Source organism: Manis pentadactyla, chromosome 8 (genome assembly GCF_030020395.1).
Source record: "Manis pentadactyla isolate mManPen7 chromosome 8, mManPen7.hap1, whole genome shotgun sequence".
In the NCBI taxonomy this organism is placed as follows: Eukaryota; Metazoa; Chordata; class Mammalia; order Pholidota; family Manidae; genus Manis; species Manis pentadactyla.
In genome coordinates, this window is record NC_080026.1 from 29,379,371 (window position 1) to 29,399,510 (window position 20,140).

Below are 20,140 nucleotides of genomic sequence, written 5' to 3' on the forward strand. Positions count from 1 at the left end.
TTTTCTTTCAAATATCAATGCTCATTAGAATGATGTCTGACTTAAAACATGTTGCAAGAATAACAAAGAACTTGTTCCTGTACCTCACACCCATCAGGTGCTTTATGAATGATGGCCTCCCTCTGCCTTCTGCAGATCCTTGGTCTGGCTCTGAGGGACACTTGGAGAGGTACATGGTTAGAACTGAAAGGACCATGAACTTTCATGGGGAGAATATTACACTTCTTTAACCTCTCATTGAAAGTTATCATCTTTTTCAGTTGTGAATGTAGGCCACAGACCATTTATTAGCAGCACTATGTGTCTCTAAGAGAAGTAATAACAATATTCATATCATGTTAAAGTTGTTGCCAATATCTCAAAATATCACTTACGTTCAGGCTTTGAAAACCGCTTCTCTTTCAATAATGGGAGTCACTAAATTCATTGCTTAGCCTCATTATTGAACGAATTAATAAAAAAGGACATATATTACTCCATCCAAAGTCTTTTTTAATTTCAATAATTGCATTTCAGTATGTGATTCATTATATATACATACTGGTTTGTTTTTACTGTTTTCTTATTGTTTTTGTACTTCTAAAACTTTCTGAAAAAGGATGTACAGGCTTCAAAAGGCTGTTAAAAGTCCAGACATCAAACTTTTTTTCCAATTGCCTTTTCTACTTAGATTGTACTTTCCCCTCTTCATCCCTAAAAATCCTGGATATTCTTTAAGACCTACCAGCTCAAATCTTTCTTCTTTAATGGAGTGTGTTACAAATATTCTTGCTCTCCACTTATTTATCTTTTCTGTCTAGAATATAGTATCCATGAAAATATGTAATCACATTTGTAATTTGCTCATTTATAGTCCTATCTGCTTTATTTCTTATCACTCCAATGAATAATAAGTATTTTGAAGTCATATTCAAGTTACAGATATTTCTCTTGTGTTTTATATAATATCCAGTCCAGTTCTAGAAAAATAATATTCAATCAGAAACAGTATATCTCTTTCAGAGAATATTAAATTATTTTATTATTTTATTTCAAATGTTGTTTTGTGGTTATTTATCTTCTGGCTTAAAATTTGAGTCCTAACACCCTAAGTTTAGCAGGTACTTATTGATTCTCCTCCAAGATTCTTTCACAAAGTAATTGGCATGAGAGGCTGAAAAAAACAGCAATATTTTGTAATGATAATAGGTATTTCATTTATATATACATGTTAGAAGTAGGGGAATAATAGATGAAATTTTTATCTCAGACATATTTATAATCATATTTTACATGAGAATTGGCTCCATATCTGGTTTTCGGATACAGATGACAAAATGCTTGACTTATTAGAGTGGTTTTTATACTCTATGAAATCAATATTCAATGTTCAATATTAGACTAATTTACCATTTCATAAGTGACCAGGTGCAAAGATAATTTTCCTATGTAATCGACCTCTTCTACTTTTAACATACAGACTTAGCAGGGTTATTCTCACTTGTTTCAATTGCTGTTTTCATACCTGGCTTTGTTTATAATTAAAAAGGGAAGCATAAGTATATTTTACCTTTTAAAATTAAAATAGAACTTTTCTTACATGGAGAATTTAAGCAGCTGGTGATTTATCCCTTCTTGAAACATGTAGTGCACCAAATACCATTGTTAGCATTCATATTACTACAGATGATACTAGCTTTGTTAGATGTTGAAAATTATTTGTTATTTAAACCAGTTTTCATATATAAAAATCATTTATTCTCTATTTCATGCACTTTATTTCTTTTTGAAAACCTGCAGTGGATTCATAGTTCAGTAGAAATGAAGTGACATTAAGTATTGGACTTTGAAAATAAGATTTCTTTTTCTTACTCTTGTTCTTTCTTCTATTATTCTTGGTTCCTGTTTTTAAAATGTGTCCTTTGTATTGAATGCAATACGTGAGCTACTCTCCTTGACATTTCAGTAATAAAGAATAGTAGTAGTCTTTATGCTTCAAATAAAAACATGACCCCCCCATTATTTTTTTTCTCTTGAATTTTCCTCTATATTTCTTTCATATTTTCTTATTTCTCTCAGGTCTTTCCTTCTTCAGTTCTTTACAATCTGGCTTTTGTTGAATTGCTCACTAGTTAAATATAATAACTTCCTCAAATACTATTTTATGATCTTTATTTTTTATTTAATATGTATGTAAATCTCACCTTTCTTGGATATTTCTTTTTTTTTTTTTTTTTTTTTTTTTTATTGAAGGGTAGTTGACAACAGTATTGCATTACATTAGTTTCAGGTGTACAACACAGTGATTCAACATTTATATACATGATAATTCTAGGTACCAGGTATCACCATACCAAGTTGTTACAATATTTTGACTATATTCCTTATGCTATACATTACATCCCAGTTACTTATTTATTTTACAATTGGAAGTGTGTTTAAATATATATATATATATATAATATATATATATATATATATATATTTTGTGAGGGCATCTCTCATATTTATTGATCAAATAGTTGTTAACCACAATAAATTTCTGTATAGGGGGGTCAATACTCAATGCACAATCATTAATCCACCCCAAGCCTAATTTTCGTCAGTCTCCAATCTTCTGATGCATAACGAACAAATTCTTACATGGAGTACAAATTCTTACATAGTGAATAAGTTACATGGTGAACAGTGCAAGGGCAGTCATCACAGAAGCTTTCGGTTTTGTTCATGCATTATGAACTATACACAGTCAGTTCAAATATGAATATTCATTTGATTTTTAAACTTGACTTATATGTGGATACCACATTTCTCTATTATTATTATTTTTAATAAAATGCTGAAGTGGTAGGTAGATACGAGATAAAGGTAGAAAACAGAGTTTAGTGTTGTAAGAGAGCAAATGTAGATGATCAGGTGCGTGCCTGTAGACTATGTGTTAATCCAAGCTAGACGAGGGCAATAAACATCCATGTATGCAGAAGATTTCTCTCAGAACATGAGGGGGGAGGTTCTAAGCCTCACCTCTGCTGCTCCCCATTTTCTCACCAGATGGCCCCCTGCGACTGTGCCTGTCTTAGGTTGTTCCTCCCTTGAGGAATCTTACCTGTCTCTGGCTAACCAGTCATCTTCCGGGGAAATACAGGGAAATGTTAAGTTGGTAAGTGAGAGAGAAGCCTTATTGTTTGAAAAGGTTAGCTTTTTACTTCTTTGCATATTTATGCCCTGTGGCTTCTATGCCCAGCATTTGTCTTGAGGTGTCTTTACCACTTGGAAGAATTATGATACTCGGTAAATTCTACATGTGGCACGAGTTCTATTTAAAGGTTGTGATTAGGTTGGAAGAAGAAAAGCTATAGAAGTAGCAGGCGGAAGAAAACCTGGGAAGATTGATTATTTCTTTGACATATCTTCTTGTAGAGTAACTTCAGCATGGATAGGTTTTAAACTACTAATTAAATTGTGCACACACATTAACATAAAAGGAATATAGTTACCTAACCAAAGCATACCTGTAATTACCAGCCATCTCCAGTGAAACCAAGAAAACCAGTTAGGCACCTTAGGCATTTGTGAAAACTTATCTATGATATGGTGGATATTGTCCGACTGAACTTAAACAGTCTGAGAGAATTCAGATAAACTAGAACAACCCATTCCTGGGGACTGTTCATATCCCATATGTTCTTTTAACGATAAATAGTCTGTGGTTGTAAGATTTTGGAGTGCTACAATTTGCACTTCTCCTAATTCTTGGTTGAGTTCCAACAGTATAGATCCAGTCAAATTTTTGTTTTACTATATGCACAGGCCAGCTTAGACATCTCCTTCCTCATTCCCATGGCAAATCCAGGAACTGGTGGGATGAGTGCATCTACAGCTGTAGCAGTGCGTGGATCTTTGTTGGGGTTTTTTGCTGATCATCTTCTGTCATGAGTCTTCCAGAGAGTGCTGATGTTGGAAGTTCTTTTCCATATCGTATCTTAGTTCATTTTCGGGGTAGCCAAATTAGGCTTTGATCCTCTGTATAAACACAAACAGACCCTTTGCCTACACTTTTATATGCCCTTTATATCACTGTGTAGAAATCATTAGACGTCACCACATAGGAACTGCTTTTTTTTTTTTTTTTTTTAATCATTAATCTACACTTACATGACGAATACTTTGTTTACTAGGCTCTCCCCTATACCAGGTCCCCCCTATATACTCCTTTACGGTCACTGTCCATCAGCGTAGCAAACTGTTGTAGAATCACTACTTGTCTTCTCTGTGTTGTACAGCCCTCCCCTTTCTCCCACCCCGCTATGGATGCTAATCTTAATACCCCTCTTTTTCTGCCCCCCCTTATCCCTCCTTACCCACCCATCCTCCCCAGTCCCTTTCCCTTTGGTACCTTTTAGTCCATTCTTGAGTTCTGTAATTCTGTTGCTGTTTTGTTCCTTCAGTTTTTCCTTTGTTCTTATATTCCACAGATGAGTGAAATCATTTGGTATTTCTCTTTCCCTGCTTGGCTTGTTTCACTGAGTATAATACCCTCCAGCTCCATCCATGTTGCTGCAAATGGTTGGATTTGCCCTTTTCTTATGGCTGAGTAGTATTCCATTGTGTATATGTACCAAATCTTCTTTATCCATTCATCTATCGATGGACGTTTAGGTTGCTTCCAATTCTTGGCTATTGTAAATAGTGCTGCGATAAACATAGGGGTACATTGGTCTTTCTCATACTTGATTGCTGTATTCTTAGGGTAAATCCCTAGGAGTGCAATTCCGGGGTCAAATGGTATGTCTGTTTTGAGCATTTTGATGTACCTGCATACTGCTTTCCACAATGGTTGAACAAGTTTACATTCCCACCAGCAGTGTAGGAGGGTTCCCCTTTCTCCACAGCCTCGCCAACATTTGTTGTTGTTTGTCTTTTGGATGGCAGCCATCCTTACTGGTGTGAGGTGATACCTCATTGTAGTTTAAATTTGCATTTCTATGATAATTAGCGATGTGGAGCATCTTTTCATGTGTCTGTTGGCCATCTGTATTTCTTTTTTGGAGAACCGTCTGTTCAGTTCCTTTGCCCATTTTTTAATTGGGTTATTTGTTTTTTGTTTGTTGAGGCGTGTGAGCTCTTTATATATTCTGGACGTCAAGCCTTTATCGGATGTGTCATTTTCAAAGATATTCTCCCATACTGTAGGGTTCCTTTTTGTTCTATTGATGGTGTCTTTTGCTGTACAGAAGCTTTTCAGCTTAATATAGTCCCACTTGTTCATTTTTGCTGTTGTTTTCCTTGCCCAGGGAGATATGTTCAAGAAGAGGTCACTCATGTTTATGTCTAAGAGGTTTTTGCCTATGTTTTCTTCCAAGAGTTTAATGGTTTCGTGACTTACATTCAGGTCTTTGATCCATTTTGAGTTTACTTTTCTATATGGGGTTAGACAATGGTCCAGTTTCATTCTCCTACATGTAGCTGTCCAGTTTTGCCAGCACCACCTGTTGAAGAGACTGTCATTTCGCCATTGTATGTAAATGGCTCCTTTATCAAATATTAATTGACCATATATGTCTGGGTTAATGTCTGGATTGTCTAGTCTGTTGCATTGGTCTGTGGCTCTGTTCTTGTGCCAGTACCAAATTGTCTTGATTACTATGGCTTTATAATAGAGCTTGAAGTTGGGGAGTGAGATCCCCCCTACTTTATTCTTCTTTCTCAGGATTGCTTTGGCTATTCGAGGTCTTTGGTGTTTCCATATGAATTTTTGAATTATTTGTTCCAGTTCATTGAAGAATGTTGCTGGTAGTTTCATAGGGATTGCATCAAATCTGTATATTGCTTTGGGCAGGATGGCCATTTTGACGATATTAATTCTTCCTAGCCATGAGCATGGGATGCGTTTCCATCTGTTAGTGTCCCCTTTAATTTCTTTTAAGAGTGACTTGTAGTTTTCAGAATATAAGTCTTTCACTTCTTTGGTTAGGTTTATTCCTAGGTATTTTATTTTTTTTTTGATGCAATTGTGAATGGAGTTGTTTTCCTGATTTCTCTTTCTGTTGGTTCATTGTTGGTATATAGGAAAGCCACAGATTTCTGTGTGTTGATTTTGTATCCTGCAACTTTGCTGTATTCCGATATCAGTTCTAGTAGTTCTGGGGTGGAGTTTTTAGGGTTTTTTATGAACAGTATCATGTCATCTGCAAATAGTGACAGTTTGACTTCTTCTTTGCCAATCTGGATTCCTTGTATTTTTTTGTTTTGTCTGATTGCCGTGGCTAGGACCTCCAGTACTATGTTAAATAACAGTGGGGAGAGTGGGCATCCCTGTCTAGTTCTCGATCTCAGCAGAAATGCTTTCAGCTTCTTGCTATTCAATATAATGTTGGCTGTGGGTTTTTCATAGATGGCCTTTATTATGTTGAGGTACTTGCCCTCTATTCCCATTTTGCTGAGAGTTTTTATCATGAATGGATGTTGAACTTTGTCAAATGCTTTTTCAGCATCTATGGAGAAGATCATGTGGTTTTTGTCTTTCATTTTGTTGATGTGGTGGATGATATTGATGGACTTTCGAATGTTGTGCCATCCTTGCATCCCTGGGATGAATCCCACTTGGTCATGGTGTACGATGGTTTTGATGTATTTTTGAATTCGGTTTGCTAATATTTTGTTGAGTACTTTTGCATCTACGTTCATCAGGGATATTGGTCTGTAGTTTTCTTTTTTGGTGGTGTCTTTGCCTGGTTTTGGTATTAGGGTGATGTTGGCTTCATAAAATGAATTTGGGAGTATTCCCTCCTCTTCTACTTTTTGGAAAACTTTAAGGAGAATGGGTACTATGTCTTCTCCGTATGTCTGATAAAATTCTGAGTTAAATCCATCTGGGCCGGGGGTTTTGTTCTTTGGTAGTTTTTTGATTACCGCTTCAATTTCATTGCTGGTAATTGGTCTGTTTAGATTTTCTGTTTCTTTCTGTGTCAGTCTTGGAAGGTTATATTTTTCTAGGAAGTTGTCCATTTCTTCTAGGTTTCCCAGCTTGTTAGCATATAGGTTTTCATAGTACTCTCTATTAATTCTTTGTATTTCTGTGGAGTCCGTTGTGATTTTTCCTTTTTCGTTTCTGATTCTGTTGATTTGTGTTGACTCTCTTTTCTTCTTAATAAGTCTGGCTAGAGGCTTATCTATTTTGTTTATTCTCTCGAAGAACCACTCTTGGTTTCATTGATTTTTACTATTGTTTTATTCTTCTCAATTTTATTTATTTCTTCTCTGATCTTTATTATGTCCCTCCTTCTGCTGACCTTAGGCCTCTTTTGTTCTTCTTTATCCAATTTCGATAATTGTGACATTAGAACATTGATTTGGGATTGTTCTTTCTTCTTTAAATATGCCTGGATTGCTATATACTTTCCTCTTAAGACTGCTTTTGCTGTATCCCACAGTAGTTGGGGCTTGGTGTTGTTGTCATTTGTTTCCATATATTGCTGGATCTCCATTTTGATTTGGTCATTGATCCATTGATTATTTAGGAGCGTGTTGTTTAGCCTCCATGTGTTTGTGAGCCTTTTTGCTTTCTTTGAACAGTTTATTTCTAGTTTAATGCCTTTGTGGTCTGAAAAGTTGGTTGGTAGGGTTTCAATCATTTGGAATTTACTGAGGCTCTTTTTGTGTCCTAGTATGTGGTCTATTCTGGAGAATGTTCCATGTGCACTTGAGAAGAATGTGTATCCTGTTGCTTTTGGATGTAGAGTTCTGTAGATGTCTATTAGGTCCATCTGTTCTAGTGTGTTGTTCAGTGCCTCTGTGTCCTCACTTATTTTCTGTCTGGTGGATCTGTCCTTTGGAGTGAGTGGTGTGTTGAAGTCTCCTAGAATGAATGCATTGCATTCTATTTCCTCCTTTAGTTCTATTAGTATTTGTTTCAGGTATGTTGGTGCTCCTGTATTGGGTGCATATATATTTATAATGGTTATATCCTCTTGATGGGCTGAGCCCTTTATCATTATGTAATGTCCTTCTTTGTCTTTTGTTACTTTCTTTATTTTGAAGTCTGTTTTGTCTGATACCAGAATTGCAACACTTGCTTTCTTCTCTCTTTTGTTTGCTTGAAATATCTTTTTCCATCCCTTTACTTTCAGTCTGTGTGCGTCTTTGGGTTTGAGGTGAGTCTCTTGTAAGCAGCATATGGATGGATCTTACTTTTTTATCCATTCTATTACTCTGTGTCTTTTGATTGGTGCATTCAGTCCATTTACATTTAGGGTGATTATTGAAAGGTATGAATTTATTGCCATTGCAGGCTTTAAGTTTGTGGTTACCAAAGGTTTAGGGTTAGCTTCTTTACTATCTTACTGTCTATCTTAACTCGCTTGTTGAGCTATTATAAACACAGTCTGATGATTCTTTATTTCTCTCCCTTCTTATTCCTTCTCCTCCCTTCTTCATATGTTGGGTGTTTTGTTGTGTGCTCTTTTTAGGAGTGCTCCCATCTAGAGCAGTCCCTGTAGGATGCCCTGTAGAGGTGGTTTGTGGGAGGCAAATTCCCTCCACTTTTGCTTGTCTAGGAATTGTTTAATCCCTCCTTCATATTTAAATGATATTCGTGCTGGATACAGTAGTCTTGGTTCGAGGCCCTTCTGTTTCATTGCATTAAGTATATCATGCCATTCTCTTCTGGCCTGTAGGGTTTCTGTTGAGAAGTCTGATGATAGCCTGATGGGTTTTCCTTTGTAGGTAACCTTTTTTTTCTCTCTGGCTGCCTGTAATACTTTGTCCTTGCCTTTGATCTTTGCCATTTTAATTATTATGTGTCTTGGTGTTGCCCTCCTTGGATCCCTTGTCATGGGAGTTCTGTGTACCTCTGTGGTCTGAGAGGCCATTTCTTCCCCTAGTTTGGGGAAATTTTCAGCAATTATTTCTTCAAAGACATTTTCTATCCCCTTTTCTCTCTCTACTTCTTCTGGAATACCTATGATTCTTATATTATTCCTTTTAGATTGAGCACTCAGCTCTCTTAAAATTCTTTCATTCCTGGAGATCCTTTTATCTCTCTCTGCATCAGCTTCTCTGCGTTCCTGTTCTCTGTTTTCTAGTCCATTAATGGTCTCTTGCATCTCGTCCATTCTGTTTTGAAGTCCTTCCAGAGCTTGTTTTATTTCTGAATTCTCCTTCCTTAGTTCTTGCATATTTCTCTGCAAGTCCATCAGCATGGTTATGACTTTTGTTTTGAATTCTTTTTCAGGAAGACTGGCTAAATCTATCTCCCCAGATTCCTTCTCAGGGGAAGATGTAGCAGATGCCAAAGCTGTCTGGGTTAGTCTTGTCTGGATCATATTTTTTTGCCTTTTCATGTTGACAGGTGCTATTGACTGTCAGCTGGGACAACTGCGACCCCTAGTGGCTTGTGTTGGGTAATTGCGTGTAGAGTGGGTCTTTGTGTCTTGCCTGGCTGGGAGGGAGAAATTTCCCTTTCTGTGGGCGGAATTTGTCTCAGGCTGCTTCTCTGCTTTCGCAGCGCCCGGTGGGGTAATGGATGGGGGGGCTGCTTGACTGTTTGCCTCCGTGAGGGGTCTCAGAGCTGTTGCCCAGGGAGTTAGTGCACCCGGTTTTACCTGTAATTTCCAGCTGCTGTACTGTGGCCTTGGTTGTTTCCGTCAAGCTGTTAAGTCCCTGTCCCTTTAAGACTTTCAAAAAGGCCGCGCTTTTCTTTGTCACAGGGGCATCAGCTTCGGCACCCGCTCAGAGGTCTTACTCCCTGTTCCCCCAGTATCCAGGGCCCCCTGGGCATATACTGTGTCTGCGCTCTGGCCCGGATGGCTGGGGCTGGGTGTTCGGCAGTCCTGGGCTCCGTCTCCCTCCCGCTCTGCCTATTCTTCTCCCGCCGGGAGCTGGGGGGAGGGGCGCTCGGGTCCCGCCGGGCCGGGGCTTGTATCTCACCCCTTTCACCAGGCGCTAGGTTCTCGCTGGTGTAGCTGCAGTCTGGCCACTGTCCTGCGTCTTCTGGTCTCTCTTTTAGGGCTAGTTGTGTTTGTTGTATTTTCAAAAGTATATATGTTTTTGGGAGGAGATTCCCACTGTCCTACTCACGCCGCCATGTTGGCTCCGCCCCTTTGATATTTCAATACTTTATCAATTCCTCACATTTTCCCTCTTTAATACATAAATTACTAATCACCTTTTCTCCTTAAGTTTTAGTTTCTTTTTAATATGGACACACAAAATATTGCTGCTGATGTTATTTCTTTTTTATCTCTGGTTTCTTTGACATGTACAGTCCACTTGCAAATTTGCAGCATATTTCTAGTAACATTGGGAAGATTATTATAACATTTTTCTTTATTTTCTTTTATCTGAATTATGCTATACTTTTCCACCAATATTTTCATTGGTTCTTTGTCATTTCCAATTTTTAGATTTTAAAATGTGTATTTTTCATTTTATATCATTTTTTAATGAATGAGATTATGAATGTCAACACAAAAATGCAAAGTATAGTGATCACCTGTTCGTACACTGTGCCCATTACCCGAACTTTAATTCTCATATGCCCTATGTGTACTCTTTGAGAACTTTTCACTCAGCTTCTCATCTAAAACCTAATTATGGTGGCATTTACATCTCCAGCTACACTCTCATTCCTACTATCCAATTCTATTCCACCAGGCATCATCAAATCGTCGCAAAATCAGTTGGGGAAAATGTACTCTTTCTTGATTATCCACAGTTCTGTCAGTGGTTCCTGTATTTTTCGGGTCTTCAGTGCCGGCATCTTATCTTTGACTTTTCCGTTCTTTACTCCCTTCCTCTCTCTATATCCTATTTTTTTTCTCCACAGTGTCTCTTGAATTCGGCCCTCCTTCTCCAATTTATTAGCATCTTCACCACATCCTTTATTTATCTTAATCAAATGACATTTTCCCTGTCTGTCTCCTTCCAGGATTACAAAGCAGCTCTCTATTTTTCATGGGGAGAACTTCAAATTCTTCAGCCTGCTATTCAGGGCGTTTGTTTTTGCTCATTTTTGCTCATTTTGTCTCTCCAATCTGGCGTTTCATTATCCTCCCCTCTGGGTGTCCACCACAGGTTCATTATTATTGCTTTCATCCTCAGTAATAATAGTCAGTGCATGGTAGCCAAGAACGTATACACCACTTTCACATACACCCCTTCACTTTACCTTCTCCTTCATCTTCTCTGCTCATTCCATCTGTGACCTTTCAGGATGACAGTTATCTTCTACATTCTCTCTGGAACTGGAATCCTACACTCTTTTCAAAACTCCCTCCTCTGTGAATCATTTATTCAATTTAATTATTAGTATATTATCAATAGATACATCAATCAAACTTCTAAAATATGATAGGCAATTTATTTATAACTTATAAGAAACCAGTTTGATATTATCAATACTCTGACTTTATATTATTGGAAACTGAGACCCAGAAAGATTACTTCATTCACTTAGGACCCTGTGGCAAAGAAATACTTTAATTTTATTCTTTCTGACTCCAAACCAAGAGCTTCTATGAGCCACCACAAGGATCGATCCCTCTGTGCCTTGTGCCCTCACAACCCCATGGTACCTTCAGATAGTCTATATTTTATGAGCTAATTTCTGTCACCACTTGCACTCAGATTTTCTTAAAAGCTGAGATTGAATCAGATTATTTTATACCTCTTTGGAATATATTTAAACAATTGCAGCAAATGCTGTTGAATCCAAATTCTTCCTCTATTACTTAAAATAGTTCTAAGTTTTTGCTATATTTTTATGATCCAGGCTATGGGTACAACTCAGCTGCTGTTTCTAAGTCCTATGTGGTATCACATGTCAGGCACCTACTATTTTTGTTTATCCATTCTATCTTATAAGTATCCTCAAGTCACCCCCAAGTCTACACAAATAATGCTGTCATAGACATATATTTACCTAACATCTCTTAAATCTTCATGAAAAATTATTTGGGATCAAAATTATTGACTCATAGGATGTGCTTATACTTACGGTGAGTAAGCAGAGCCAGTCTTTAGAGTGGTCAGTCTGCCTCTGTACCAGCGGCGCACATCCTAAGTTCCCACACCCTTGCCAGCTCTCAAAACTATCCAGCTTTCTATTTTTCTTCCCCCAATATGTAGAAATAAAATGATATGTCATTGCTTTAGTTTGTATTTTCTTATTACTTATGAGTTTGAGCATTTCTCAATACTCTCAGTCTTTTTGAGTCCTTTTATTTCCTTTGTTTATTTCCTATTAAGATTACTGCCTTTTCTCATTGATTTGTAGGAACTAACTGTATGTTCTAAACTTTAGATATTTGGAACATCTCCATTCAGTCGCCCACCTAGTAATTTCATTCACATTAACCTTTGTTGAACAGTTCTTCATCTTTCTGCTTTCCTCATTCACTCCTTCCTTCACTTCATTTATTTTCTTCTTTCCTAATAATTTTTATCTCCACTATCTTTAATGTTTTCTGGGCTTACCGTTCACTGATTCTTATAATTAATCGTTCATTCATTTATGTAATCACAGGTGCAAACCAGCAAAAGGCACAAGCCGGTGTCCTAGAAATGCAAAAACTCTTACTCAAACCATTATCCCAGTGCACATTCTTTCTCCCTCTTGCTCTCTCGCTCTCTCTCCCTCTCCCACTCTCTCTCGCACACACACCCCAAATGTAGATCTTACCACTTAATAATGGAGAGAGTTTGAAAGTTTTTTAAATACTAAAAGTAGAAAAGAGCTGTTGGGAAAAATATCTAGAAATTTTCAGGCAAGGAATTAAGAGAAGAGAAAAAAAGTGACTCTCAAGAAAAATTGATGGACAGCTGGTGGTATAATCTTACGATATTGTAGGTTTGAGTAATAGTTGAAAGTGTACCCTACCCTTTATTCCATAGATTTTATGTCTTCTGCCTTCATGAATATCACACTTTAGTAATATTTGGCTGTTCTTTACTCCCAATATAGCTGTAACTAAAGTAATGGAGAGAGGCAAGTAATAATATGCATTGAGTCAGAGAAACAATAGGCCATTTTACCACTTCCTAAGTTTCTGCTGTATAAAGAAAATGTATCTGATGGTGAGGACAGAGAAATTCAAATAAATTCTTAAATATAAGAACAGAAAAGACAATAGAAATTCTGAAATAGCAGGAAAGAAAACACTAACTATAATAATCACTTTTGTTTGGTGATATCATATGTATGATAAAAAATTAGGAGCTATTCATATAGAATTATTGCTAGTTGTAGAGTTGTACTAACAATTTATACTGGAAGGATTATAGAAGAGTTCCCTTTTTTAAATAAGTTATCTAATGCTTTCATATTTTATCTAAAAAAAATCATGATGCAAACCTATAGTGGAACTAAAATAAAATCAAAGAAAAGAGAATTATAGATAGAAGGCTACAGTCTTTTAGGATTTTTTAAGAGCTAGTTGTGATGTGTTATATTTATAAAAATGAAATTCATCACTATGAAGATGTAAACTGTAACCTTTGTTTTGTACATATGTCATCTCATAATATGGTAAAACAGGAAAAAGTCATGCCATTGCTGTTTGAAGAGTGTGATGGTACTGCTTTGTGCTGGTAAATTCAGTCATTTATAAGATAGTAGCTAGTATAACAGAAAATTGTTAGAAGACTGTAAAAATAAATGACTACTTCACATTTTGCTCATATTTAGCCCAAATAAAGTTTGCTTCAAAATAAGTTAATATGCTTACAGCAAAAATGAAACACATCAGAAAATTCTTTATTGTGTTTTATCTCCAAATGATTTCTGTGGTAAGATTTGGGATTTTAAAATCCTGTGTTCATGATTTGCCACTAGTTTATGAAGTCGTATATTAGCTTATTCATTATAACATTTTTTTCCTGTAAGAGGAAATAATAATTTAATAAGCCAACAGAAATCTTAAAAGTAGAGACACTTAGGAAAGTTATCAAGATTCAGAATTAAAATATGAATTTGAATATTTATATTTACATTTTTGGCAAACCAGTTTGTTATAATAAAGAGTAATCCAGTAAAATATTTATCAAACAACTATATTCTCAACACAGAATGACTCAACATAGTAATCACAAAAACTTGAAAAACCTTTGAGCAGTTTTAATAAATTTGTCAATATAATGGTCATTGTTCAGAAAAAAAGGATATGTATTTAATCACTTTTCATTTTATCATAAAATCTTGCAAACATATTTGAAAGCAGTGGAGAAAAAGGTAATAACAGCCAATATCTTTAAATGTTGAAAATTTGTTATTAACAATATAAATTGTTTTCTAAGAGTAATGAAGCATTAGATAACTTTGGAGCCCTTTGTGCATCCATTGCTCCTTCAGAAATAGTATTATGTTTGTGTTTTTAAATATACAAAGTCATAGGTATTGCATAACCAGCTGGAACTATTTAGTAGTATTCACTCACAAATATGGTTTGAGATTTATCCATAGTACTTTTTTATTGATGTATACCTGGTGTGATATTGTAATAGTTTAAAGTGTACAATGTAGTGCCCTGACCTAGAGGGTATCATACCAAGTGGAACAAGCCAGGGAGAGAAAGACAGATACTATATGATTTCACTTATATGTGGAATTTAAAAAAGAAACAAACAAATGCACACCTAGAAAAAGACATAAACACAGAGATTTGTTTGCTTAGTTGACTGCTAGAGGAGTGAATTTAGGAAGCAGACTGAATAGGTGAAAGGGATCCATAGGTACAGACTTCCAGTTATAGGATAAATAAGTCATGGAGATCAAAGGTACATAGTAAGGAATATAATCAATAATATTGTAGTAACTAGGTAGGAACAGATGGCAACTCCACTTATTTATGGTGAGCATTTTGTAATGTATCAATAGTATTTTATATAGCTCTGTTTATTCCTTGTAACTGCTTTGTAGCATTCTAGTGTATAAAAGGATTATAGTTTTGTCAATCCTCTCTTATTTATGGTCTTTGAAATTGTTTCCAGTGTTTTGCTATAAACAGACTACATTCTATTGAGTGCTCTTATGGTACTTGTGGAAATGTACACAAGTTCAACCCCATGTTCAAGTGTATGCTCACCTTCAGTTGAATGTGTTTATCTCTTATTATTGCCAGGTATATACCCAAACCAGTTGTACAAATATACACTACCATTAGCAATGTATGAAAGTTCCTGATTCTCCAAATTATTGCTAACTCTAGATAACAGTGGGTCAAAGTCATGCTCCCCCACTTACTAGCTGGGTACCTCTCACATACTAGTTACATAACTTCTCTGTGCCTCCATTTCATCCTGCATAGAATGGGGATGATATTATTACCCAGTTCATGGACTTTGTGAGAACTGCATAAATTGAGATTTATAAAGTTTCAGAATAATTCTATATAGGAAGCACTATTGAATTTATTATAATAAGGTCCAGAATTCTAAATAGTTGCCCAATGTAATGGTATTGCTGTTTCAATTGGTATATAATTTTTGGAGTGTTCTCAATTTCTGCAGGTACCAGTCTGTGGACGTACCTTTGACTAGTGATTCTCTAAATCACACTGAGGTTTGTGGGGTTTTTTTTCTCTCTCTCTCTTTTTTATCTATTTTTGGCCAGAGGGCATAATTTTACTATTAAATCAATGTTTATAATGATTATAGATATGTTCAGATTCACTATGTCTTTTTAAGTCAATCATAATAGCATATTTCTCCAGAAAGTGGCTTATTTTACCTATTTTCAAATTTATTATATATATATATATATATATATATATATATATATATATATATATATATATAGCTCTCATTTTTTATTTTCCATATTTATAATTATTCTTATACTCATTCTCCCTATTATTTGTTTGTACAGATATATGTGTGTGCACATGTACGTGTATATGTTTTGGTCCTGCCATAGTTTATCTGTATTTTATTAGTCTTTCAAACAAATGGCTTTGGGTCTTCTTGATAATCTTTTTCTCTATTTTATCAATTTCTGTGGTTATATTTATTTTGTTCTTTATAACTTCTTTGAATTCTTGAATTTAAATATTATTTCATTAATTTTTAAAGAATGAATCTTTATTTTATTCAGCTAATGCAAATACACAGAAAAGAAAAGGCATTAACCTTTCAGCATGCTGTATTTTCTTTCCTTATATAAATGGAAAGTTTTCAGAGCCGAGTGTAGTTACACACATTAATCTGAACAAGATAAAAATAATATATTAGTTAACAGTTAACTAAAAGCAGTTTTTGTACAGTGTTTTATTCTTCACATATTTCTACACTTACTGCATATTTATTTTTTAAATTAGATGGATTGATACATTATTAATATACCATAAAACTCAAGTATATAGTGTACTTTAAAAGTGGTTTTTAGTATATTTACAGAGTAGTGCAACCATTACCACCATATAATTTTAGAACATTTTTAATAACTCTCCTCCCAAATCATCCCAATACACATTAAAAAATTATTCCCCATCAATCCCTACTCCAGTCCCTGGCAACCATGAATGCTTTCCATCTCTGTAGATTTGCCTAGCAGAGACATTTCATAAAAATGGAATAATCCTGTATGTGGTCTTTTATGACTGGCCTCTTTTACATGGCATAATGTTTTCAAGGTTCATCTGTGTTTTTTACCATATATCAGTACTTCATTTCTTTTTATTGCTGAATAGTATATATACTGTATTGATACACCACATTTTGTTTATCCATTCATTAGCTGATGGGCATTTGGGCATTTGTGGACTTGGCAGAGCTATTTTGTTAAATGTATCATGCTGATGGGCATTTGGATTATTTCCATTCTTGGTTTATTGTTAATAATGCTGTTATGAATATTTATGTGCATGTTTTTGTGTTGATATGCATTTTCATTTCACTTGGGTGTATAATATAAGAGTGGAAGTGCTGGTCATATAATAACTCAATGTTTAACATTTTGAGGAACTGCCAAACTGTTTTACAAAGTAGCTGAATCATTTTAAAATCTCAGTAGCAGTCTACGGGTGCTCCAATTTCTATACAATATTACCATCACTTCTTACTGCCCATCTTATTTATTATAGTCAGTGTAGTGGGAATGAAGTAGTATCTCATTGTGCTTGATTTGTGTTTCCCTGATGGTGAATGCTGTTGGACATTTTTTCATGTGCTTTTTGCACATTTGTATGTCTTCTTGGGTAAAATGCCTATTCAGTGCCTGTGCCCATTTTATCATTTTATTATTGAGTCATATTGTTCTTTATATATTCTAGATACAAGTATCTAATCAGATATGTGTTTGGAAATACTCCCATTTTGTTCATTGTTTTTAACTTCTTGATGTCCTGGGAAGCAGTTGTTTTTGTTTTTTGTTTAATATGAAATTCAGTGTATTACTTTTTCTTTCTTTTGCTGCTTGTGATTTGGTGTCATAGCTAATAGTTGTATAGTTTTAACTCTTATATTTGATACTATGATACATTTTTAAGTTAATTTTTAGATTTGGTGTGAGGTTCCAACTCCATCCTTTTACATGTTCAAATGCAGTTCTCCCATTATAATTTCTTGAAAAGACAGTATTTCCCCCATTGAACAATTCTCTGGATATTGTGCTTTTGGGGCGGCTCCAGATCCATCTGCTCCCCCTAGTGGCTTCTAGACTGTTTCCAATGCTCCCATGAAGCTGGAGAACAGGGAGGGATTGGGACATGTTAAATTGCCATACAGCTTGTTGTTCTTAATGATATTCAGTTGTTTTCTCGAAAAAGAAAAAAAAAAAAACTCATTGGATTGTTACTAGAACTCTGGTCAAATTCTAGAATTCATAAAAAAGGTGATTTGGGCCATTTTCCCAGTGTTTTCATGGAGGACATTTTTAAAGGTCCATACACCCAAATTTAGAAACTGGTTCTCTATTATTGTTTTTTAAATTGGTCATACTTTTTAAGTTATACGTTTGTTGTCATAATATTCTTTCTTTATTTCTCATTTCTTTATTTGAGGTCCTGTTGGTAAAGAAGTTGTTTGGTTTTAGTTTTAAAGCATATGATGAGATTAGTCTTTATTATTGATTTTTAATTTAATTCCATTGTGCTCCAAGCACGTATTCATTATTAGATTGATTATTTGCTATCTCGTGACACTTACTTTGTGGACTTGACACAGCTATTTTGTTAAATGTTTCATGTGTGCTTAAAGATACCATGTCTTCTATGGTACAGATTTCTATATATTCCAGACAGTTGAATTTCTAGCTTATTTTGTTGTAATCATCTTTATATTTTTTTTGTCATTTTAGTGAGCCTTGTGGTTAATAAACTTCATAATACAATTACAGACTTATCAATTTCTTGATTTAATTCTGTCAGATTTTGCTTTGTATTTTCAGCCTATATTTTAGGACACAACATTTTAAGAATTTTATCTGTTGTGTTATATAATAATGAACCTTTGTATCTATAAAAGTTATTTGTCTTAAAGTCTATTTTGGCAGATATTATTATTATTTCATTGATAATTTAATTAATGATTTAAGAATCATCACACATGAAACTGTAGAACATGAATCACCAAAAATTTTAATTTGCTTTAAAAGTCAAGACAGTGAGACCTTTACTATTTTAGTGACTTTCTTTTATTTGTATCAGAGGCAAGAGTAGAATCCAGGTCTTCAGTTGTAGAAATCCTTTCTACATCAATTTGAACAGACAAGTCGGTAATTTTTTGGTTCAAAAGAACATAATTTTCATATACATCATAAAAGAGCTGTAAAAGATCTCTTCAATATTGCTGCAGTAGAAATACGAGTTTTCCAGAACGTAAAAAGTATGTTTTACAGTATTTGTCCTATTGAATTATCTTGCTCAGAATGTATGTCATGCCAAAACAATTCTTGTTTTATTTGTGAGTATTTCTAAGAAGCTGGAAATGATAATTTCTTTGGTTGTTGGTTTGGATATTTATTCTTAAAAAATTATTCATCTTAATAGGAAAATATATATAAATACTAAAAAAATTGTGCCAATGCAGAATTAAATGAAACAGTTTTCTTCCTACTCCTGGACCTCAGTTACCAGTTCCTATGGCAGAGGCAACAGTGTTGCCTCACTAAGCCGAGAAGGAGTCTATGATTTACCTTATATAGATATAGAAAGTTTCTTTTTAATTTAAATGGTTGCATATTATGTGCATTGTTTGCAACATTCTGTTTTCAATTTAAAAGGATTATCCATATCAGCTTATGTATATCAGTCATACACATTAATGTGTGACATACACTATACTGTATGACTGTACCATCCATTATTTATCCAGTCATCTATTGATAAATGCTTATCTAAAAACATCTTCTGTTACTACAATAATATTATTAAGTATTTCCTTGTTCTTTTGTTGTTTTTCATATGTAAAACTGTATATTTAGAATAATTCCTTACAAACAGACTTACTTGGTTAAGGGGGATATGTGTGTGTGTGTGTGTGTATGTTAAGATATATGCATTTTTTAATTAAGGTACATTGATATACTCTCTTATGAAGGTTTCACATGAGCAACATTGTGGTTAATATATTCATCCTTATTATCAAGTCTCCCCCACACCCAGTTGCAGTCACTGTCCATCAATGTAGTAAGATGCCACAGAGTCACTACTTGTCTTCTCTGTGCTATACTGTCTTCCCCGTGACCCACACAAACCATGTGTGCCAACATAATGCCCCTCAAATCCACTTCTCCCTTCCCACCCATAATCCCGCACCCCTCCCCTTTGGTAACCACTAGTCCCTTCTTGGAGTCTGTGAGTCTGCTGCTGTTTTGTACCTTCAGTTTTGCTTTGTTGTTATATTCCACAAATGAGTGAAATCATTCGGTACTGACTTTCTCCACCTGGCTATTTCACTGAGCATAATACCCTGTAGCTCCATCCATGTTGTTGCAAATAGTAGGATTTATTTTCTTCTTTTGACTGAATAATATTCCATTGTGTATATGTACCACTTCTTCTTTGTCCCTTCATCTATTGAGGGACACTCAAGTGGCTTCCATATTTTCACTATTGTAAATAGTGCTGTGATAAACATAGGGGTGCATATGTCTTTGAATCTGAGATCTTGTTTTCTTTGGGTAAATTCCTAGGAGTGAAATTCCCAGGTCAAATGATATTTCTATTTT

General features: G+C 35.0%; 1 protein-coding gene across 1 annotated transcript in view; it reads left to right on the forward strand.

The window, feature by feature from the left end:
• The window catches only part of LRP1B (LDL receptor related protein 1B), a 1,911,502-nt gene that overhangs the window by 1,234,629 nt on the left and 656,733 nt on the right, over positions 1 to 20,140 (forward strand). The gene's annotated exons all lie outside the window — the stretch shown is intronic.